The sequence below is a fragment of the Oncorhynchus mykiss genome, chromosome 13, assembly GCF_013265735.2.
Source record: "Oncorhynchus mykiss isolate Arlee chromosome 13, USDA_OmykA_1.1, whole genome shotgun sequence".
NCBI lineage: Eukaryota > Metazoa > Chordata > Actinopteri > Salmoniformes > Salmonidae > Oncorhynchus > Oncorhynchus mykiss.
This window is the reverse complement of record NC_048577.1, coordinates 69,452,936-69,478,746: the sequence shown is the minus strand read 5'-3', so window position 1 is coordinate 69,478,746 and position 25,811 is coordinate 69,452,936.

The following is a 25,811-nucleotide window of genomic DNA, read 5'->3' as shown; positions in this document are numbered from 1 at the left end:
GTTCAAGGTCATCTCCTGTGGTTCTAGATCATCTCACTGGGGTTCAAGGTCATCTCAATGTGCTTTGGCCATCCAGAGACTTCTCGTCTACTCAACCTATAGTCAGACCTCACACAGCAGCTCTGCTCTCCTCTGAGTCTCCCCAACCTAAATCCAGACCTCACACAACAGCTCTGCTCTCCTCTGAGTCTTTCCAACCTATAACCAGACCTCACACAACAGCTCTGCTCTCCTCGGAGTCTCCCCAACCTAAATCCAGACCTCACACAACAGCTCTGCTCTCCTCTGAGTCTTTCCAACCTATAACCAGACCTCACACAACAGCTCTGTTCTCCTCTGAGTCTCCCCAACCTAAATCCAGACCTCACACAACAGCTCTGCTCTCCTCTGAGTCTTTCCAACCTATAACCAGACCTCACACAACAGCTCTGTTCTCCTCTGAGTCTCCCCAACCTAAATCCAGACCTCACACTGCAGCTCTGTTCTCCTCTGAGTCTCCCCAACCTATAGTCAGACCTCACACAACAGCTCTGTTCTCCTCGGAGTCTCCCCAACCTAAATCCAGACCTCACACTGCAGCTCTGTTCTCCTCTGAGTCTCCCCAACCTATAGTCAGACCTCACACAGCAGCTCTGTTCTCCTCTGGGAAGTGGATCTCCACTATAGTCAGACCTCACACTGCAGCTCTGTTCTCCTCTGGGAAGTGGATCTCCACTATAGTCAGACCTCACACTGCAGCTCTGTTCTCCTCTGGGAAGTGGATCTCCACTATAGTCAGACCTCACACTGCAGCTCTGTTCTCCTCTGGGAAGTCTCTCTCTCTGTCTCTCTCTCTCTCTCTTTCTCTCTCCTGTCTCTCTCTATATATATCTACTCTCTCTCTCTCTCTCTCTCTCTGTCTCTCTCTCTATATATATCTCATCTCTCTCCTCTCTCTCCTCTCTCTGTCTCTGTCTCTTTCTTCTCTCTCCTCTCTCTGTCTCTCTCTCTCTTCTCTCTCTCCTCTCTCTCTCCTCTCTCTGTCTCTGTCTCTGTGTGTTTTGTATCTTCTTACAGTCCCACCATGCATGGTACATACACCCACCCAGAGGTTGTAATAAAATGAGGACTGTCGAGTCAGAACAAAACAGAGCATCCTTGTCCTTAGCCAGCTGTGTCTGAGACAGCCAGGGGAGACAGCTAGGGAGACAGCCAGGGGAGACAGCCAGGGGAGACAGAGAGAAGGAAGAAAAACAACAACACAACAACAACAACCAAGTTGTCTCAGATCAGTAACCATGGTTCCCTCTAGTCTCTATGTGTTAGCATGAGAGAAGATGACATCTGGGTATCCTCAGTATCAGTTCAGTAACCATGGTTCCCTCTAGTCTCTATGTGTTAGCATGAGAGAAGATGACATCTGGGTATCCTCAGTATCAGTTCAGTAGCCATGGTTCCCTCTAGTCTCTGTGTGTTAGCATGAGAGAAGATGACATCTGGGTATCCTCAGTATCAGTTCAGTAACCATGGTTCCCTCTAGTCGCTGTGTGTTAGCATGAGAGAAGATGACATCTGGGTATCCTCAGTATCAGTTCAGTAACCATGGTTCCCTCTAGTCTCTGTGTGTTAGCATGAGAGAAGATGACATCTGGGTATCCTCAGTATCAGTTCAGTAACCATGGTTCCCTCTAGTCTCTGTGTGTTAGCATGAGAGAAGATGACATCTGGGTATCCTCAGTATCAGTTCAGTAACCATGGTTCCCTCTAGTCGCTGTGTGTTAGCATGAGAGAAGATGACATCTGGGTATCCTCAGTATCAGTTCAGTAACCATGGTTCCCTCTAGTCTCTGTGTGTTAGCATGAGAGAAGATGACATCTGGGTATCCTCAGTATCAGTTCAGTAACCATGGTTCCCTCTAGTCTCTGTGTGTTAGCATGAGAGAAGATGACATCTGGGTATCCTCAGTATCAGTGTCAGGAAACGTAACGTCATCACTGCTCTATTCACATTTCTTTCTGTAAATGCCAAAAGGCTCAATTTACCAGCTGAAACCCCTAGATGGGCGTCTTCCTGGAATCCCTAAATGTTTAAAGTTTAATAACCCATCAAACACATATAGAAAGTTACCACGAAAAACAGGCTTGGTAGGTGAGACTATGTGAAGAAAAGGCCCAGAGACAATCATTTGAAGGGTACCTACATAAGGACTTCATAACACATTCATTACCCATACATAACACATTCATTACCATACATAACACATTGAATACCCATACATAACACATTCATAACACATTGAATACCATACATAACACATTCATAACACATTCATTACCATACATAACACATTCATTACCATACATAACACATTCATAACCATACATAACACATTTATTACCATACATAACACATTCATTACCCATACATAACACATTCATTACCCATACATAACACATTCATAACACATTGAATACCATACATAACACATTCATAACACATTCATTACCCATACATAACACATTCATTACCATACATAACACATTCATTACCCATACATAACACATTCATTACCCATACATAACACACACATAACACATTCATTACCCATACATAACACATTCATTACCCATACATAACACCTTCATTACCCATACATAACACATTCATTACCCATACATAACACATTCATTACCCATACATAACACATTCATTACCCATACATAACACATTCATTACCCATACATAACACATTCACAACACATAAACGTAATATAATAAACATAATATCAACGTATAGTTGTTGGCATAAGCATGTTTAAAGCTGAACTCTGTCTGAAACAGATATCTCAAAACGTTTTTATCGATTCATTACAAACGTCTGACATCTGATGAACTCCGAGTGCTCATTTAATTGGTTAATCACCTTCCATCATTTCCTCTCTCTGTCAATTAAGCGAATATTCCTCCTCTTTAGTATTAGATGATGTTTGATGGCACCAAATGTACTATATTAATCAGATATCTGTTGCTGGAGACAAGGGCTATGTCCCAAATGGTGCCCTGTACCCTGTACCCTGTACCCTGTACCCTATACCCTGTACCCTATACCGTATACCCTATACCGTATACCGTCTACCCTGTACCCTGTACCCTGTACCCGGTACCCTGCTCCCTATACCGTATACCTTATACCTTATAGCCTATACCCTATACCTTATACCCTGTACACAATATTCTATACTCTATACTCTGTACCCTGTACCTTATTCCCTGTACCCTACACCATGTGCCCTATACCTTATACCCTGTACCCTGTACCTTATACCCTGTGCCCTATACCTTATACCCTATACCCTGTACCCTGTACCTTATACCCGGTGCCCTATACCTTATTCCCTGTACCCTACACCATGTGCCCTATACCTTATACCCTGTACCCTGTACCTTATACCCTGTACCCTATACCCTGTGCCCTATACCTTATACCCTGTACCCTATACCCTGTACCCTATACCGTATACCCTATACCGTATACCGTATACCCTGCACCCTGTACCCTGTACCCTGTACCCTGCTCCCTATACCGTATACCTTATACCTTATAGCCTATACCCTATACCTTATACCCTGTACACAATATTCTATACTCTATACTCTGTACCCTGTACCTTATTCCCTGTACCCTACACCATGTGCCCTATACCTTATACCCTGTACCCTGTACCTTATACCCTGTGCCCTATACCTTATACCCTATACCCTGTACCCTGTACCTTATACCCGGTGCCCTATACCTTATTCCCTGTACCCTACACCATGTGCCCTATACCTTATACCCTGTACCCTGTACCTTATACCCTGTACCCTATACCCTGTGCCCTATACCTTATACCCTGTACCCTATACCCTGTGCCCTATACCTTATACCCTATACCCTGTGCCCTATACCTTATACCCTGTGCCCTATAACTTATACCCTGTACCCTATACCATGTGTTCTATACCTTATACCCTGTACCCTGTACCTTATACCCTGTACCCTATACCATGTGCCCTATACCTTATACCCTGTACCCTGTACCTTATACCCTGTGCCCTATACCTTATATCCTGTACCCTACACCATGTGCCCTGTACCCTATACCCTGTACCCTATACCCTGTACCTTATACCCTATACTTTATACCCTGTACCTTATACCCTGTACCCTGTACCTTATACCCTGTACCCTATACCTTATACCCTGTACCCTGTACCTTATACCCTGTACCCTATACCTTATATCCTGTACCCTACACCATGTGCCCTGTACCCTATACCCTGTACCCTATACCCTGTACCTTATACCCTATACTTTATACCCTATACCTTATACCCTGTACCCTGTACCTTATACCCTGTACCCTATACCTTATACCCTGTACCCTACACCATGTGCCCTGTACCTTATACCCTGTACCTTATACCCTGTACCCTATACCCTGTACCTTATATCCTGTACCCTACACCATGTGCCCTGTACCCTATACCCTGTACCCTATACCCTGTACCTTATACCCTATACTTTATACCCTGTACCTTATACCCTGTACCCTGTACCTTATACCCTGTACCCTATACCTTATACCCTGTACCCTGTACCTTATACCCTGTACCCTATACCTTATATCCTGTACCCTACACCATGTGCCCTGTACCCTATACCCTGTACCCTATACCCTGTACCTTATACCCTAGACTTTATACCCTATACCTTATACCCTGTACCCTGTACCTTATACCCTGTACCCTATACCTTATACCCTGTACCCTACACCATGTGCCCTGTACCTTATACCCTGTACCTTATACCCTGTACCCTATACCCTGTACCTTATATCCTGTACCCTACACCATGTGCCCTGTACCCTATACCCTGTACCCTATACCCTGTACCTTATACCCTATACTTTATACCCTGTACCTTATACCCTATACCCTGTACCCTATACCCTGCACCCTGTACCTTATACCTTATACCCTGTACCTTATACCCTGTACCCTGTACCTTATACCCTATACCCTATACCATGTGTCCTGTACCTTATACCCTGTACCCTATACCCTGTACCTTATACCCTATACCCTGTACCCTATACCCTGTACCTTATACCCTATACTTTATACCCTATACCCTATACCATGTGTCCTGTACCTTATACCCTGTACCCTATACCCTGTACCTTATACCCTGCACCCTATACCCTTTCTAGTGCTCTACTTTGGCCCAGAGCTCTATGCAGGGAATAGGTAGGGAGCGTTTTGGGACAGGACCAAAGGCTTTTAGAAGCTTTTGTTCTAATCATATTAGTTGTGTTTAATTATGAATCTCCCCTCAGCTAGCTTTTAACTTATTCATATAAAACAATACTTTAGGAAGTCATTTGCAAACTGCAGTTAGAATCAAGAGAGAGTCCAATTCTGTCAAGCAGAAAGACACTAAGCTAAACTAAAAGCATTGTATTTGGGGATGAATCATTCACTGAACCATCAACCTCAATGAAATAAATACTAATGTAATGAATAAAGTGGACATTGAGCAAGTTGAAGAGACCAAAACCTCTTGGCGTAACCCTGGATTGTAAACTGTCATGGTCAGAACATATTGATACGACAGTAGCTAAGAGGGGGAGAAGTCTGTCCATAATGAAGCGCTGCTCTGCTTTCTTGACATCGCTATCAACAAAACAAGTCCTACAGGCCCTAGTTCTGTAGCACCTGGACTACTGCCCAGTCATATAGTCAAGTGACACAAAGAGGGACATGAGCCAATTACAGTTGGCCCAGAACAGAGCAGCGCGGAGGGCCCTTCAATGTGCACAGAGAGCTAACACCAATAATAGGCATGTCAAGCTCTCCTGGCTCAAAGTAGAGGAGAGATTGACTGCATCACTACTTGTATTTGTGAGAGGTATTGACATGTTGAAGGCACCGTGCTGTCTGTTTAAACAACTAGCACACAGCTCAGACACCCATTCAAACCCCCACATGACATGCCACCAGAGGTCTCTTCACAGTCCCCAAATCCAGAACAGACTATGGGAAACACACAGTACTACATAGAGCCAGGGGTACATGGAACTCTATTCCACAGTACTACATAGAGCCATGACTACATGGAACTCTATTCCACAGTACTACATAGAGCCATGGCTACATGGAACTCTATTCCACAGTACTACATAGAGCCATGGCTACATGGAACTCTATTCCACAGTACTACATAGAGCCAAGGGTATATGGAACTCTATTCCACAGTACTACATAGAGCCAGGGGTACATGGAACTCTATTCCACAGTACTACATAGAGCCAGGGGTACATGGAACTCTATTTCACAGTACTACATAGAGCCAGGGGTACATGGAACTCTATTCCACAGTACTACATAGAGCCAGGGGTACATGGAACTCTATTTCACAGTACTACATAGAGCCAGGGGTACATGGAACTCTATTCCACAGTACTACATAGAGCCAGGGGTACATGGAACTCTATTCCACAGTACTACATAGAGCCAGGGGTACATGGAACTCTATTCCACAGTACTACATAGAGCCAGGGGTACATGGAATTCTGTTCCGCATCAAGTAACTAAGGCAGGCAATAAAATCAGAGTTAAAAAACAGATATACATCGCGGACTGTGAAGAGACATGCACGGGAACACACACACACACACACACACACACACACACACACACACACACACACACACACACACACACACACACACACGGGAACACACACACACACATGGGAACACACACACACACACACACACACGGGAACACACATACGCACACACTCGCTAACCGTATTCTACACACAAGAACATCGTAATGTTGGAATATTGTTGTACTGTGGTATTATAAATGTTGTATTGTAGATATGTAGTGGTATTATAAATGTTGTATTGTAGATATGTAGTGGTATTATAAATGTTGTATTGTAGATATGTAGTGATAGAGTAGTGGTGTAATAATGTGTTGTATTGTAGTGGTAAACCCCAGGAAGAGTAGCTGCTGCCTTGGCAGGAACTAATGGGGATCCATAATAAACCCCAGGAAGAGTAGCTGCTGCCTTGGCAGGAACTAATGGGGATCCATAATAAACCCCAGGAAGAGTAGCTGCTGCCTTGGCAGGAACTAATGGGGATCCATAATAAACCCCAGGAAGAGTAGCTGCTGCCTTGGCAGGAACTAATGGGGATCCATAATAAACCCCAGGAAGAGTAGCTGCTGCCTCGGCAGGAACTAATAGGATCCATAATAAATCCCAGGGAGAGTAGCTGCTACCTCGGCAGGAACTAATGGGGATCCATAATAAACCCCAGGAAGAGCAGCTGCTGCCTCAGCAGGAACTAATGGGGATCCATAATAAACCCCAGGAAGAGTAGCTGCTGCCTTGGCAGGAACTAATAGGATCCATAATAAACTCCAGGAAGAGTAGCTGCTGCCTTGGCAGGAACTAATAGGATCCATAATAAACTCCAGGAAGAGTAGCTGCTGCCTTGGCAGGAACTAATAGGATCCATAATAAACTCCAGGAAGAGTAGCTGCTGCCTTGGCAGGAACTAATAGGATCCATAATAAACTCCAGGAAGAGTAGCTGCTGCCTCGACAGGAACTAATGAGGATCCATAATAAACCCCAGGAAGAGTAGCTGCTGCCTTGGCAGGAACTAATGGGGATCCATAATAAACCCCAGGAAGAGTAGCTGCTACCTCGGCAGGAACTAATGGGGATCCATAATAAACCCCAGGAAGAGTAGCTGCTGCCTTGACAGGAACTAATGGGGATCCATAATAAACCCCAGGAAGAGTAGCTGCTGCCTTGACAGGAACTAATGGGGATCCATAATAAACCCCAGGAAGAGCAGCTGCTGCCTTTGCGGGAACTAATGGGGATCCATAATAAACCCCAGGAAGAGTAGCTGCTGCCTTGGCAGGAACTAATAGGATCCATAATAAACTCCAGGAAGAGTAGCTGCTGCCTTGGCAGGAACTAATAGGATCCATAATAAACTCCAGGAAGAGTAGCTGCTGCCTTGGCAGGAACTAATAGGATCCATAATAATACTTTTTGGCAACAATGCAAAACGTTATGTTTGGCGTAAAAGCAACACAGCTCACACCCTGAACACACCATCCCCACTGTCAAACATGGTGGTGGCAGCATCATGGTTTGGGCCTGCTTTTCTTCAGCAGGGACAGGGAAGATGGTTAAAATTGATGGGAAGATGGATGGAGCCAAATACAGGACCATTTTGGAAGAAAACCTGATGGAGTCTGCAAAAGACCTGAGACTGGGACGGAGATTTGTCTTCCAACAAGACAATGATCCAAAACATAAAGCAAAATCTACAATGGAATGGTTCAAAAATAAACATATCCAGGTGTTAGAATGGCCAAGTCAAAGTCCAGACCTGAATCCAATCGAGAATCTGTGGAAAGAACTGAAAACTGCTGTTCACAAATGCTCTCCATCCAACCTCACTGAGCTCGAGCTGTTTTGCAAGGAGGAATGGGAAAAAAATTCAGTCTCTCGATGTGCAAAACTGATAGAGACATACCCCAAGCGATTTACAGCTGTAATCGCAGCAAAAGGTGGCGCTACAAAGTATTAACTTAAGGGGGCTGAATAATTTTGCACGCCCAATTTTTCAGTTTTTGATTTGTTAAAAAAGTTTGAAATATCCAATAAATGTTGTTCCACTTCATGATTGTGTCCCATTTGTTGTTGATTCTTCACAAAAAATACAGTTTTATATCTTTATGTTTGAAGCCTGAAATGTGGCAAAAGGTCGCAAAGTTCAAGGGGGCCAAATACTTTCGCAAGGCACTGTACAAAATAATACGAAATGCTCTGAGACCAGGTTGGGTGAGGAAGTTCAGATCCCCTCTTTAAACACTCCTTATGGTGTAAGAAAATGCAATATAATTTTATAAGTAGTATCACAGTACAGGCAACTTTAACTAGGAGAGAGAGACAGAGAGAGCATAAGACCACTAATGATGTTCTCTCTCTCTCTCTCTCTCTCTCTCTCTCTCTCTCTCTCTCTCACTCTCTCTCCCTCTCCTCTCCTCTCCTCCTACTTTCTCTCTCTCGCTCTCCCTCGCACTCTCTATCGCTCTCTCTCCCTCTCCTCTACTCTCCTCTCCTCCTACTTTCTCTCTCTCGCGCTCTCTCTCGCGCTCTCTCTCGCGCTCTCTCTCTCTGCCCTCCTCTCCCCCCTCTCTCTCTCTCTCTCTCTCTCTCTCTCTCTCTCTCTCCCTCTCTCTCTCTCTCCCCTCTCCCTCTCTCTCTCTCTCTCTCCCCTCTCCCTCTCTCTCTCTCCCCCATCTTTCTCTCTCTCTCTCTCTCTCTCTCTCTCTCTCTCTCTCTCTCCCCCCTCTCTCCCTCTCTCTCTCTCTCTCTCCCTCTCTCTCTCTCTCTCTCTCTCTCCCCTCTCTTCCTCTCCTCTCTCTCTCTCTCTCTCCCTCTCTCTCCCCTCTCCCTCTCTCTCTCCCCCCCCTCTCTCTCTCCCCTCTCACTCTCTCTCTCTCCCCCCTCTCTCTCTCTCTCTCTCTCTCGCTCTCTCTCCCCCCTCTCTCCCCCTCTCTCTCTCTCCCTCTCACTCCATTAATGGCCTCCTTTAAAGGTCTTATATCCATTATCATCATATTTCATGTGTTTTGTAATCTTGTGGTTATTACAAATGAATTGGAGAAAATGCCTGCTGGGTTGATGGGAGGGGAGGCACTTAATCCCACATTAAGACATTAAGATAACTCCACTCTCCTCTCCAGCTCCTGGGGAATGACTTACATCAAGCTGTAGGGGAATGGGAAACCCATTTAATATGATGCTACATTCTACTACAGAAGGACACAGATGCTGTGTGACAGGGAATGACTCACACCAAGCAGTAGGGGAATTGTTATGGCTTAAAGTTCCTCTACAAGTCAAAACATTTGACTACTTCTAAAAAGAGGACATACTGTACATGGTCACATCGTATGCTCTGTAACCTGCTTCAAGTCACATAAAACACACAGGCGTTTATACTATTACTGTGTGTGTGTGTGTGTGTGTGTGTGTGTGTGTGTGTGTGTGTACGTACGGTGCGTGCGTGTGTACGTACGTACGGTGTGTGTGTGTGTGTGTGTGTGTGTATGTATGGTGTGTGTGTATGTATGGTGTGGGTGTGTGTGTACGTACGGTGTGTGTGTGTGTGTGTGTGTATGTATGGTGTGTGTGTACGTACAGTGTGTGTGTACGTACGGTTGTGTGTGTACATACTGTGTGTGTGTGTGTGTGTGTGTGTGTGTATGTATGGTGTGTGTGTGTATGTATGGTGTGTGTGTATGGTGTGTGTGTATGTATGGTGTGTGTACGTACGGTGTGTGTGTGTGTGTGTGTGTATGTATGGTGTGTGTGTACGTACAGTGTGTGTGTACGTACGGTTGTGTGTGTACATACTGTGTGTGTGTGTGTATGTATGGTGTGTGTGTATGTATGGTGTGTGTGTACGTATGGTGTGTGTGTACGTACAGTGTGTGTGTGTACGTACGGTGTGTGTGTACGTACGGTGTGTGTGTGTGTACGGTGTGTGTGTACGTACGGTGTGTGTGTGTGTGTGTGTATCTGTGTGTGTGTGTGTGTGTGTGTGTACGTACGGTGTGTGTGTATGTGTGTGTGTGTGTGTGTGTGCCTGCGAGCGTGTGTACGGATAATCTGTCTCCTCTAATCATCGCAGAGCGGGAACATTTAACCCCTCGTTAACACCATGAATCCACAGAGAAACAGCATTAAAAGTCTATGAAGTCCTGACAAGACGATTGCTCTATACTCTCAGTCTAATTTCTAGGCTCCCCATTGGCTGTTACACGTGCAGTAGCTACTTGTTCTGTGTATCGTAGACCAAGTGTTCGGTTCTATAACCATCAACCTGAGAGCAACACCAGCTCCTACATTAAGACACGTCCCCTGGTCCTTAGTTCCCCCATGGCTCTTGTGTGTGTGTGTGTGTGTGTGTATGTTTATTTAACCTTTATTTAACTAGGCAAGTCAGTTAAAAACAATTTCTTATTTTCAATGACGGCCTAGGAACAGTGTGTTAACTGCCTTGTTCAGGGGCAGAACAACAGATTTGTACCTTGTCAGCTCGGGGATATGAACTTGCAATCTTTCGGTTACTAGTCCAACGCTCTAACCACTAGGCCGCCCCAAATATGTGTGTATGTGTGTATGTGTGTGTGTGTATGTGTGTGTGTGTGTGTGCGTGTGTGTGCGTGTGTGTGTGTGCGCATGTGTGTGTGCGTATGTGTGTGTGTGTGTGTGTGTGTGTGTGTGTGTGTGCGTGTGTGTGTGTTCACATGTGTGCGTGCGTGCGTGCGTGCGTGCGTGTGTGTGTGTGTGTGTGTGTGTGTGCATGCGTGCGTGCGTGCGTGTGTGTGTGTGTGTATGGTGTTCTGTGCCTGCATTTAGAGAGCCTCCTCTTCCCCGTGTCTCTTAACATGCTGAGACAGCGTCAGTCAGAGCAGAGAACACTCTCATTCATAAATCATAAATATCTAGTCCGCGTCCCCTATTCCCTGTGTAGTGAACTCCATTTGACCACTACCCTACTGGCCCTGGTTAAAAGTAGTACACTATACATGGAATAGGGTGCCGTTTGGGATGCAAGCCTAGCTATTTATGAGCTAGAGTGTGTCTACGTTGAAATGACAGTCTCATCGATACTCTCTAGTTCATAAACATCTAGGACTCTGTTCAGTCTGAAGCTGAAGCCGTACAGATTGCTCAAAGGAAATGTAACGGTCATTTTCTGATGGAGACAACATATTTTTATGTTTAACTAGGCAAGTCAGTTTAAGAACAAATATGCCTACCCCGGGCCAAACCCGGACACGATACAGGGCCAATTGTGCACCGCCCTATGGGACTCCCAATCACGGCCGGTTGTGATACATCCTGGAATCAAACCAGGGTCTGTAGTGACGACTCTAGCACTGAGATGCAGTGCCTTAGGCCGCTGCGCCACTCGGGAGAGTTTACCGTGAACGTAGTCTCTCCTCCATTGTTTTTAAACGTTTACATCACAATGTAAAACTTCCACCATAAGGATTGAACAGAGTTCCTAGTCTAGACTCCGTATGCTGCGTGAGAGGAAGCCTACAGTGCACTCTGATTGTCTTGTTGAACATCGATAAGCTGCCTGGTTGTTAACAGTTCCTCCCTTTCTTTTCATAACGACGTTGGGACGTGGAGTTGATTGATACTGGCTGACTAAGATCTTAACTGTTGTTCGAGGCCTGAACAAAACCCTGAACAAGGTCGTTGATCTAGAGGAGGTTTAATGGTATGGTGTGGGGTATGCAGGGGAGTAACGGTATGGTGTGGGGTATGCAGGGGAGTAACAGTTTGGTGGGGGGTATGCAGGGGAGTAACGGTATGGTGGGGGGTATGCAGGGGAGTAACGGTATGGTGGGGGGTATGCAGGGGAGTAATGGTATGGTGTGGGGTATGCAGGGGAGTAATGGTATGGTGTGGGGTATGCAGGGGAGTAACGGTATGGTGTGGGGTATGCAGGGGAGTAACGGTATGGTGTGGGGTATGCAGGGGAGTAATGGTATGGTATGGAGTATGCAGGGGAGTAATGGTATGGTGTGGGGTATGCAGGGGAGTAACGGTATGGTGGGGGTATGCAGGGGAGTAATGGTATGGTATGGAGTATGCAGGGGAGTAATGGTATGGTGTGGGGTATGCAGGGGAGTAACGGTATGGTGGGGGTATGCAGGGGAGTAACGGTATGGTGTGGGGTATGCAGGGGAGTAACGGTATGGTGTGGGGTATGCAGGGGAGTAACGGTATGGTGTGGGGTATGCAGGGGAGTAACGGTATGGTGTGGGGTATGCAGGGGAGTAATGGTATGGTATGGGGTATGCAGGGGAGTAATGGTATGGTGTGGGGTATGCAGGGGAGTAACGGTATGGTGTGGGGTATGCAGGGGAGTAACGGTATGGTGTGGGGTATGCAGGGGAGTAATGGTATGGTATGGGGTATGCAGGGGAGTAATGGTATGGTGTGGGGTATGCAGGGGAGTAATGGTATGGTGTGGGGTATGCAGGGGAGTAACGGTATGGTGTGGGGTATGCAGAGGAGTAATGGTATGGTGTGGGGTATGCAGAGGAGTAATGGTGTGGTGTGGGGTATGCAGGGGAGTAACGGTATGGTGTGGGGTATGCAGGGAGTAACGGTATGGTGTGAGGTATGCAGGGGAGTAACGGTATGGTGGGGGTATGCAGGGGAGTAACGGTATGGTGGGGGGTATGCAGGAGAGTAATGGTGTGGTGGGGGGTATGCAGGGGAGTAACGGTATGGTGTGGGGTATGCAGGGGAGTAATGGTATGGTATGGGGTATGCAGGGGAGTAATGGTATGGTGTGGGGTATGCAGGGGAGTAATGGTATGGTGTGGGGTATGCAGGGGAGTAATGGTATGGTATGGGGTATGCAGGGGAGTAATGGTATGGTGTGGGGTATGCAGGGGAGTAACGGTATGGTGTGGGGTATGCAGGGGAGTAATGGTATGGTGTGGGGTATGCAGGGGAGTAACGGTATGGTGTGGGGTATGCAGAGGAGTAACGGTGTGGTGTGGGGTATGCAGGGGAGTAACGGTATGGTGTGGGGTATGCAGGGGAGTAACGGTATGGTGTGGGGTATGCAGGGGAGTAACGGTATGGTGGGGGTATGGTATAGTGTGGGGTATGCAGGGGAGTAACGGTATGGTGTGGGGTATGCAGGGGAGTAACGGTATGGTGGGGGTATGGTATAGTGTGGGGTATGCAGGGGAGTAACGGTATGGTGTGGGGTATGCAGGGGAGTAACGGTATGGTGTGGGGTATGCAGGGGAGTAACGGTACGGTGTGGGGTATGCAGGGGAGTAACGGTATGGTGTGGGCTATGCAGGGGAGACACAGTATGGTGTGGGGTATGCAGGGGAGTAACGGTATGGTGTGGGGTATGCAGGGGAGTAACAGTATGGTGTGGGGTATGCCGGGGAATAACAGTATTGTGTGGGGTATGCAGGGGAGTAACGGTATGGTGTGGGGTATGCAGGGGAATAATGGTATGGTGTGGGGTATGCAGGGGAGTAATGGTATAGTGTGGGGTATGCAGGGGAGTAATGGTATGGTGTGGGGTATGCAGGGGAGTAACGGTATGGTGTGGGGTATGCAGGGGAGTAACGGTATCGTGTAGGGTATGCAGGGGAGTAATGGTATGGTGTGGGGTATGCAGGGGAGTAATGGTATGGTGTGGGGTATGCAGGGGAGTAACGGTATGGTGTGGGGTATGCAGGGGAGTAACGGTATGGTGTGGGGTATGCAGGGGAGTAACGGTATGGTGTGGGGTATGCAGGGGAGTAACGGTATGGTGTGGGGTATGCAGGGGAGTAATGGTATGGTATGGGGTATGCAGGGGAGTAATGGTATGGTGTGGGGTATGCAGGGGAGTAACGGTATGGTGTGGGGTATGCAGGGGAGTAACGGTATGGTGTGGGGTATGCAGGGGAGTAATGGTATGGTATGGGGTATGCAGGGGAGTAATGGTATGGTGTGGGGTATGCAGGGGAGTAATGGTATGGTGTGGGGTATGCAGGGGAGTAATGGTATGGTGTGGGGTATGCAGAGGAGTAATGGTATGGTGTGGGGTATGCAGAGGAGTAACGGTGTGGTGTGGGGTATGCAGGGGAGTAACGGTATGGTGTGGGGTATGCAGGGAGTAACGGTATGGTGTGAGGTATGCAGGGGAGTAACGGTATGGTGGGGGTATGCAGGGGAGTAACGGTATGGTGGGGGGTATGCAGGAGAGTAATGGTGTGGTGGGGGGTATGCAGGGGAGTAACGGTATGGTGTGGGGTATGCAGGGGAGTAATGGTATGGTATGGGGTATGCAGGGGAGTAATGGTATGGTGTGGGGTATGCAGGGGAGTAATGGTATGGTGTGGGGTATGCAGGGGAGTAACGGTATGGTATGGGGTATGCAGGGGAGTAATGGTATGGTGTGGGGTATGCAGGGGAGTAACGGTATGGTGTGGGGTATGCAGGGGAGTAATGGTATGGTGTGGGGTATGCAGGGGAGTAACGGTATGGTGTGGGGTATGCAGAGGAGTAACGGTGTGGTGTGGGGTATGCAGGGGAGTAACGGTATGGTGTGGGGTATGCAGGGGAGTAACGGTATGGTGTGGGGTATGCAGGGGAGTAACGGTATGGTGGGGGTATGGTATAGTGTGGGGTATGCAGGGGAGTAACGGTATGGTGTGGGGTATGCAGGGGAGTAACGGTATGGTGGGGGTATGGTATAGTGTGGGGTATGCAGGGGAGTAACGGTATGGTGTGGGGTATGCAGGGGAGTAACGGTATGGTGTGGGGTATGCAGGGGAGTAACGGTACGATGTGGGGTATGCAGGGGAGTAACGGTATGGTGTGGGCTATGCAGGGGAGACACAGTATGGTGTGGGGTATGCAGGGGAGTAACGGTATGGTGTGGGGTATGCAGGGGAGTAACAGTATGGTGTGGGGTATGCCGGGGAATAACAGTATTGTGTGGGGTATGCAGGGGAGTAACGGTATGGTGTGGGGTATGCAGGGGAATAATGGTATGGTGTGGGGTATGCAGGGGAGTAATGGTATAGTGTGGGGTATGCAGGGGAGTAATGGTATGGTGTGGGGTATGCAGGGGAGTAACGGTATGGTGTGGGGTATGCAGGGGAGTAACGGTATTGTGTAGGGTATGCAGGGGAGTAATGGTATGGTGTGGGGTATGCAGGGGAGTAATGGTATGGTGTGGGGTATGCAGGGGAGTAACGGTATGGTGTGGGGTATGCAGGGGAGTAACGGTATGGTGTGGGGTATGCAGGGGAGTAACGGTATGGTGTGGGGTATGCAGGGGAGTAACGGTATGGTGTGGGGTATGCAGGGGAGTAATGGTATGGTATGGGGTATGCAGGGGAGTAATGGTATGGTGTGGGGTATGCAGGGGAGTAACGGTATGGTGTGGGGTATGCAGGGGAGTAACGGTATGGTGTGGGGTATGCAGGGGAGTAATGGTATGGTATGGGGTATGCAGGGGAGTAATGGTATGGTGTGGGGTATGCAGGGGAGTAATGGTATGGTGTGGGGTATGCAGGGGAGTAATGGTATGGTGTGGGGTATGCAGAGGAGTAATGGTATGGTGTGGGGTATGCAGAGGAGTAACGGTGTGGTGTGAGGTATGCAGGGGAGTAACGGTATGGTGTGGGGTATGCAGGGAGTAACGGTATGGTGTGAGGTATGCAGGGGAGTAACGGTATGGTGGGGGTATGCAGGGGAGTAACGGTATGGTGGGGGGTATGCAGGAGAGTAATGGTGTGGTGGGGGGTATGCAGGGGAGTAACGGTATGGTGTGGGGTATGCAGGGGAGTAATGGTATGGTATGGGGTATGCAGGGGAGTAATGGTATGGTGTGGGGTATGCAGGGGAGTAATGGTATGGTGTGGGGTATGCAGGGGAGTAACGGTATGGTATGGGGTATGCAGGGGAGTAATGGTATGGTGTGGGGTATGCAGGGGAGTAACGGTATGGTGTGGGGTATGCAGGGGAGTAATGGTATGGTGTGGGGTATGCAGGGGAGTAACGGTATGGTGTGGGGTATGCAGAGGAGTAACGGTGTGGTGTGGGGTATGCAGGGGAGTAACGGTATGGTGTGGGGTATGCAGGGGAGTAACGGTATGGTGTGGGGTATGCAGGGGAGTAACGGTATGGTGGGGGGTATGCAGGGGAGTAACGGTATGGTGGGGGTATGGTATAGTGTGGGGTATGCAGGGGAGTAACGGTATGGTGTGGGGTATGCAGGGGAGTAACGGTATGGTGTGGGGTATGCAGGGGAGTAACGGTACGGTGTGGGGTATGCAGGGGAGTAACGGTATGGTGTGGGCTATGCAGGGGAGACACAGTATGGTGTGGGGTATGCAGGGGAGTAACGGTATGGTGTGGGGTATGCAGGGGAGTAACAGTATGGTGTGGGGTATGCCGGGGAATAACAGTATTGTGTGGGGTATGCAGGGGAGTAACGGTATGGTGTGGGGTATGCAGGGGAATAATGGTATGGTGTGGGGTATGCAGGGGAGTAATGGTATAGTGTGGGGTATGCAGGGGAGTAACGGTATGGTGTGGGGTATGCAGGGGAGTAACGGTATCGTGTAGGGTATGCAGGGGAGTAATGGTATGGTGTGGGGTATGCAGGGGAGTAATGGTATGGTGTGGGGTATGCAGGGGAGTAACGGTATGGTGTGGGGTATGCAGGGGAGTAATGGTATGGTGTGGGGTATGCAGGGGAGTAACGGTATGGTGTGGGGTATGCAGGGGAATAATGGTATGGTATGGGGTATGCAGGGGAGTAATGGTATGGTGTGGGGTATGCAGGGGAGTAATGGTATGGTGTGGGGTATGCAGGGGAGTAACGGTATGGTGTGGGGTATGCAGAGGAGTAATGGTATGGTGTGGGGTATGCAGAGGAGTAACGGTGTGGTGTGGGGTATGCAGGGGAGTAACGGTATGGTGTGGGGTATGCAGGGAGTAACGGTATGGTGTGAGGTATGCAGGGGAGTAACGGTATGGTGGGGGTATGCAGGGGAGTAACGGTATGGTGGGGGGTATGCAGGAGAGTAATGGTGTGGTGGGGGGTATGCAGGGGAGTAACGGTATGGTGTGGGGTATGCAGGGGAGTAATGGTATGGTATGGGGTATGCAGGGGAGTAATGGTATGGTGTGGGGTATGCAGGGGAGTAATGGTATGGTGTGGGGTATGCAGGGGAGTAATGGTATGGTATGGGGTATGCAGGGGAGTAATGGTATGGTGTGGGGTATGCAGGGGAGTAACGGTATGGTGTGGGGTATGCAGGGGAGTAATGGTATGGTGTGGGGTATGCAGGGGAGTAACGGTATGGTGTGGGGTATGCAGAGGAGTAACGGTGTGGTGTGGGGTATGCAGGGGAGTAACGGTATGGTGTGGGGTATGCAGGGGAGTAACGGTATGGTGTGGGGTATGCAGGGGAGTAACGGTATGGTGGGGGTATGGTATAGTGTGGGGTATGCAGGGGAGTAACAGTATGGTGTGGGGTATGCAGGGGAGTAACGGTATGGTGGGGGTATGGTATAGTGTGGGGTATGCAGGGGAGTAACGGTATGGTGTGGGGTATGCAGGGGAGTAACGGTACGGTGTGGGGTATGCAGGGGAGTAACGGTATGGTGTGGGCTATGCAGGGGAGACACAGTATGGTGTGGGGTATGCAGGGGAGTAACGGTATGGTGTGGGGTATGCAGGGGAGTAACAGTATGGTGTGGGGTATGCCGGGGAATAACAGTATTGTGTGGGGTATGCAGGGGAGTAACGGTATGGTGTGGGGTATGCAGGGGAATAATGGTATGGTGTGGGGTATGCAGGGGAGTAATGGTATAGTGTGGGGTATGCAGGGGAGTAATGGTATGGTGTGGGGTATGCAGGGGAGTAACGGTATGGTGTGTAACTCCTATCCCAGTGTTCTAACTCATATCCCTGTGTTCTAACTCCTATCCCTCTGTTCCAACTCCTATCCCTGTGTTCTAACTCCTATCCCTGTGTTCTAACTCCTATCCCTGTGTTCTAACTCCTATCCCTGTGTTCTAACTCATATCCCTGTGTTCTAACTCCTATCCATGTGTTCTAACTCATATCCCTGTGTTCTAACTCCTAACCCTGTGTTCTAACTCCTATCCCTGTGTTCTAACTCCTATCCCTGTGTTCTAACTCCTATCCCTGTGTTCTAACTCATATCCCTGTGCTCTAACTCCTGTCCCTGTGTTCTAACTCCTATCCAGGTGTTCTAACTCCTGTCCCTGTGTTCTAACTCCTATCCCAGTGTTCTAACTCTTATCCCTGTGTTCTAACTCATATCCCTGTGTTCTAACTCATATCCATGTGTTCAAACTCCTTGCCCCATGTAGTCATTACCTCCTTACCTAGCCAAATGCAGTCATTACCTGAATGAGCCGTTCTTTCACCTCCTCACCTAGTGCCATACAGTCATTACCCGAATGAGGCGGACACTACCATATGCCTCCTAAGTGTTGTGTTCTGTGCACTATCCCTGCATTGTTAACTAGTCGAGGTACTGTTGCCTCCACTCAGTGAAAGCCTGTAAGTGCTACTCCTGTGGTCTTTCATTTTTTGAGCTGTTCTCATCCCACTGTATACCTAGCCCAGTCATTAACTGAGTGAAGTGGATAATATGTTCATTCACACACATACACACGCAAGCACACAATCACCCATCACACACACGCTCGCACACACACACGCTCGCACACACGCACACACACATGCGAACACGCGCAAACACACCCACTACAAGAGAATATAAGCCTACACAGCTATCCCTAGCCATTACCTGAGTGAGATAGATAAAACAAAAATGCAGAGTCTTTCAACTCAAGGTGAGATGGGTAAGATCTTTGTCCAGAGTATTTAAACCCAAAGAGAGATGGGTAAGATCTTTGTCCAGAGTATTTAAACCCAAAGAGAGATGGGTAAGATCTTTGTCCAGAGTATTTAAACCCAAAGAGAGATGGGTAAGATCTTTGTCCAGAGTATTTAAACCCAAAGAGAGATGGGTAAGATCTTTGTCCAGAGTCTTGAAACACAAAGAGAGATGGGTAAGATCTTTGTCCATAGTATTTAAACCCAAAGAGAGATGGGTAAGATCTTTGTCCAGAGTCTTGAAACCCAAAGAGAGATGGGTAAGATCTTTGTCCAGAGTATTTAAACCCAAAGAGAAATGGGTAAGATCTTTGTCCAGAGTCTTTAACCCCAAAGTGAGATGGATAAGATCTTTGTCCAGAGTCTTGAAACCCAAAGAGAGATGGGTAAGATCTTTGTCCATAGTATTTAAACCCAAAGTGAGATGGGTAAGATCTTTGTCCAGAGTCTTGAAACCCAAAGAGAGATGGGTAAGATCTTTGTCCATAGTATTTAAACCCAAAGTGAGATGGGTAAGATCTTTGTCCAGAGTCTTGAAACCCAAAGAGAGATGGGTAAGATCTTTGTCCATAGTATTTAAACCCAAAGAGAGATGGGTAAGATCTTTGTCCAGAGTCTTGAAACCCAAAGAGAGATGGGTAAGATCTTTGTCCAGAGTATTTAAACCCAAAGAGAAATGGGTAAGATCTTTGTCCAGAGTCTTTAACCCCAAAGTGAGATGGATAAGATCTTTGTCCAGAGTCTTGAAACCCAAAGAGAGATGGGTAAGATCTTTGTCCATAGTATTTAAACCCAAAGTGAGATGGGTAAGATCTTTGTCCAGAGTCTTGAAACCCAAAGAGAGATGGGTAAGATCTTTGTCCATAGTATTTAAACCCAAAGAGAGATGGGTAAGATCTTTGTCCAGAGTCTTGAAACCCAAAGAGAGATGGGTAAGATCTTTGTCCAGAGTATTTAAACCCAAAGAGAAATGGGTAAGATCTTTGTCCAGAGTCTTTAACCCCAAAGTGAGATGGATAAGATCTTTGTCCAGAGTCTTGAAACCCAAAGAGAGATGGGTAAGATCTTTGTCCATAGTATTTAAACCCAAAGTGAGATGGGTAAGATCTTTGTCCAGAGTCTTGAAACCCAAAGAGAGATGGGTAAGATCTTTGTCCATAGTATTTAAACCCAAAGTGAGATGGGTAAGATCTTTGTCCAGAGTCTTGAAACCCAAAGAGAGATGGATAAGATCTTTGTCCAGAGTCTTTAAACCCAAAGTGAGATGGATAAGATCTTTGTCCAGAGTCTTGAAACCCAAAGAGAGATGGGTAAGATCTTTGTCCATAGTATTTAAACCCAAAGTGAGATGGGTAAGATCTTTGTCCAGAGTCTTTAAACCCAAAGTGAGATGGGTAGATCTTTGTCCAGAGTCTTTAAACCCAAAGTGAGATGGTCTCAGTCTCAGACAGATTAAGGACAGACAGATTATCAGTCTCAAACAGATTAAAGACAGACAGATTATCAGTATCAGACAGATTAAAGACAGACATATTATCAGTCTCAAACACATTAAAGACAGACAGATTATCAGTCTCAGACAGATTAAATACAGACAGATTATCAGTCTCAAACAGATTCAAGACAGACAGATTATCAGTCTCAGACAGATTAAAGACAGACAGATTATCAGAGTTATGAGCAGATTATATGAGTTACGTCCCTAGGAGGGGTGCGTCACTTGAGTGGGTTGAGTCACTGATGTGATCTTCCTGTCTGGGTTGACGCCCCCCTTGGGTTGTGCAGTGGCAGAGATATTTTTGGCTTAACTCAGGATGGTAAATTGGTGGTTGAAGATATCCCTCTAGTGGTGTGGGGGCTGTGCTTTTGCAAAGTGGGTGGGGTTATATCCTTCCTGTTTGGCCCTGTCCGGGGGTATCATCGGATGGGGCCACAGTGTCTCCTGACCCCTCCTGTCTCAGCCTCCAGTATTTAGGCTGAAGTAGTTTATGTGTCGGGGGCTAGGGTCAGTTTGTTATATCTGGAGTACTTCTCCTGTCCTATTCGGTGTCCTGTGTGAATTTAAGTATGCTTTCTCTAATTATCTCTTTCTCTCTTTCTTTCTCTCTCTCAGAGGACCTGAACCCTAGGACCATGCCTCAGGACTGCCTGGCATGATGACTCCTTGCTGTCCCCAGTCCACCTGGCCATGCTGCTGCTCCAGTTTCAACTGTTCTGCCTGTGATTATCATTATTTGACCATGCTGGTCATTTATGAACATTTGAACATCTTGGCCATGTTCTGTTATAATCTCCACCTGGCACAGCCAGAAGAGGACTGGCCACCCCTCATAGCCTGGTTCCTCTCTAGGTTTCTTCCTAGGTTTTGGCCTTTCTAGGGAGTTTTTCCTAGCCACCGTGCTTCTACACCTGCATTGCTTGCTGTTTGGGGTTTTAGGCTGTGTTTCTGTACAGCACTTTGGGATATCAGCTGATGTATGAAGGGCTATAGAAATACATTTGATTTGATTTGATGAGCCTAGTAAACTCCCACTCCCATCACACTCTTTCCTATAACATATACATTTAGTTATCCTCTGAGGAGTCCCAACCACCGGATGTTCCGGGTTTTCAAGGGAAATGGAAATAGAGCCTGTGACAGCGACTTCCACTTTTGGAAGTTAACAAAGCGCCATTCCATCTTAACTCTAGTTTCAGGTGTTTCTTTTACTCCTGCTACGTTAGGTTAACACTTGTGAGAGCAGCGCTCATGGGTATGGGACTTCTGTTCTACTGCTTGAGTACCGGCACATCTTGTTGAATATTATCTCTGAAATATGGAGATCGGTGCTGTATACTGTAAATGAGTACAGCACATCTTGTTGAATATTATCTCTAATATATGGAGATCGGTACTGTATACTGTACATGAGTACAGCACATCTTGTTGAATATTATCTCTGAAATATGGAGATCGGTACTGTATACTGTAAATGAGTACAGCACATCTTGTTGAATATTATCTCTAATATATGGAGATCGGTACTGTATACTGTACATGAGTACAGCACATCTTGTTGAATATTATCTCTGAAATATGGAGATCGGTACTGTATACTGTAAATGAGTACAGCACATCTTATTGAATATTATCTCTGAAATATGGAGATCGGTACTGTATACTGTAAATGAGTACAGCACATCTTATTGAATATTATCTCTGAAATATGGAGATCGGTACTGTATACTGTAAATGAGTACAGCACATCTTATTGATTATGATTCCTCTCTCATTCATTTATGTATTTCTCCAACACTCCCCCTCGATAACCACCAGTCCTCGGGGTGGATGTATTGTATGATACGCCCACTGGGCTATAATGGATACACCGAAAGCAACTGGCGGCCAAAGAGCTGAGTGCAGAACTCTGAGATAGGCAGCAGGTAACTTCGATTGTAAAGTACGTGGCTCACGCCTGTTCACTAAACTATGTGGAGATATGGGACCAGAGCATGACGCTGATCTATTCCATTATGGCAGAGGGAGACACATTCATAACTAGAGTATAGAGGCCTGCCCGCCCTGCTGTGATAAATAGAGCCTGTTCACTAAACTATGTGGAGATATGGGACCAGAGCATGACGCTGATCTATTCCATTATGGCAGAGGGAGACACATTCATAACTAGAGTATAGAGGCCCGCCCTGCTGTGATAAATAGAGCCTGTTCACTAAACTATGTGGAGATATGGGACCAGAGCATGACGCTGATCTATTCCATTATGGCAGAGGGAGACACATTCATAACTAGAGTGTAGAGGCCCGCCCTGCTGTGGTAAATAGAGCCTGTTCACTAAACTATGTGGAGGTATGGGACCAGAGCATGACGCTGATCTATTCCATTATGGCAGAGGGAGACACATTCATAACTAGAGTATAGAGGCCCGCCCTGCTGTGGTAAATAGAGCCTGTTCACTAAACTATGTGGAGATATGGGACCAGAGCATGACGCTGATCTATTCCATTATGGCAGAGGGAGACACATTCATAACTAGAGTGTAGAGGCCCGCCCTGCTGTGGTAAATAGAGCCTGTTCACTAAACTATGTGGAGGTATGGGACCAGAGCATGACGCTGATCTATTCCATTATGGCAGAGGGAGACACATTCATAACTAGAGTATAGAGGCCTGCCCTGCTGTGGTAAATAGAGCCTGTTCACTAAACTATGTGGAGGTTATGGGACCAGAGCATGACGCTGATCTATTCCATTATGGCAGAGGGAGACACATTCATAACTAGAGTATAGAGGCCTGCCCGCCCTGCTGTGGTAAATAGAGCCTGTTCACTAAACTATGTGGAGGTTATGGGACCAGAGCATGACGCTGATCTATTCCATTATGGCAGAGGGAGACACATTCATAACTAGAGTATAGAGGCCTGCCCGCCCTGCTGTGATAAATAGAGCCTGTTCACTAAACTATGTGGAGATATGGGACCAGAGCATGATGCTGATCTATTCTATTATGGCAGAGGGAGACACATTCATAACTAGAGTGTAGAGGCCCGCCCTGCTGTGATAAATAGAGCCTGTTCACTAAACTATGTGGAGATATGGGACCAGAGCATGACGCTGATCTATTCCATTATGGCAGAGGGAGACACATTCATAACTAGAGTATAGAGGCCCGCCCTGCTGTGATAAATAGAGCCTGTTCACTAAACTATGTGGAGATATGGGACCAGAGCATGACGCTGATCTATTCCATTATGGCAGAGGGAGACACATTCATAACTAGAGTATAGAGGCCCGCCCTGCTGTGGTAAATAGAGCCTGTTCACTAAACTATGTGGAGGTTATGGGACCAGAGCATGACGCTGATCTATTTCATTATGGCAGAGGGAGACACATTCATAACTAGTGTGTAGAGGCCCGCCCTGCTGTGATAAATAGAGCCTGTTCACTAAACTATGTGGAGATATGGGACCAGAGCATGACGCTGATCTATTCCATTATGGCAGAGGGAGACACATTCATAACTAGAGTATAGAGGCCCGCCCTGCTGTGGTAAATAGAGCCTGTTCACTAAACTATGTGGAGGTTATGGGACCAGAGCATGACGCTGATCTATTCCATTATGGCAGAGGGAGACACATTCATAACTAGAGTATGGAGGCCTGCCCTGCTGTGGTAAATAGAGCCTGTTCACTAAACTATGTGGAGATATGGGACCAGAGCATGACGCTGATCTATTCCATTATGGCAGAGGGAGACACATTCATAACTAGAGTATAGAGGCCTGCCCTGCTGTGGTAAATAGAGCCTGTTCACTAAACTATGTGGAGGTTATGGGACCAGAGCATGACGCTGATCTATTCCATTATGGCAGAGGGAGACACATTCATAACTAGAGTATAGAGGCCCGCCCTGCTGTGGTAAATAGAGCCTGTTCACTAAACTATGTGGAGGTATGGGACCAGAGCATGACGCTGATCTATTCCATTATGGCAGAGGGAGACACATTCATAACTAGAGTATAGAGGCCCGCCCTGCTGTGGTAAATAGAGCCTGTTCACTAAACTATGTGGAGATATGGGACCAGAGCATGACGCTGATCTATTCCATTATGGCAGAGGGAGACATATTCATAACTAGAGTATAGAGGCCTGCCCTGCTGTGATAAATAGAGCCTGTTCACTAAACTATGTGGAGATATGGGACCAGAGCATGACGCTGATCTATTCCATTATGGCAGAGGGAGACACATTCATAACTAGAGTATAGAGGCCCGCCCTGCTGTGGTAAATAGAGCCTGTTCACTAAACTATGTGGAGATATGGGACCAGAGCATGACGCTGATCTATTCCATTATGGCAGAGGGAGACACATTCATAACTAGAGTATAGAGGCCCGCCCTGCTGTGGTAAATAGAGCCTGTTCACTAAACTATGTGGAGGTATGGGACCAGAGCATGACGCTGATCTATTCCATTATGGCAGAGGGAGACACATTCATAACTAGAGTATAGAGGCCCGCCCTGCTGTGGTAAATAGAGCCTGTTCACTAAACTATGTGGAGATATGGGACCAGAGCATGACGCTGATCTATTCTATTATGGCAGAGGGAGACACATTCATAACTAGAGTGTAGAGGCCCGCCCTGCTGAGGTAAATAGAGCCTGTTCACTAAACTATGTGGAGGTATGGGACCAGAGCATGACGCTGATCTATTCCATTATGGCAGAGGGAGACACATTCATAACTAGTGTGTAGAGGCC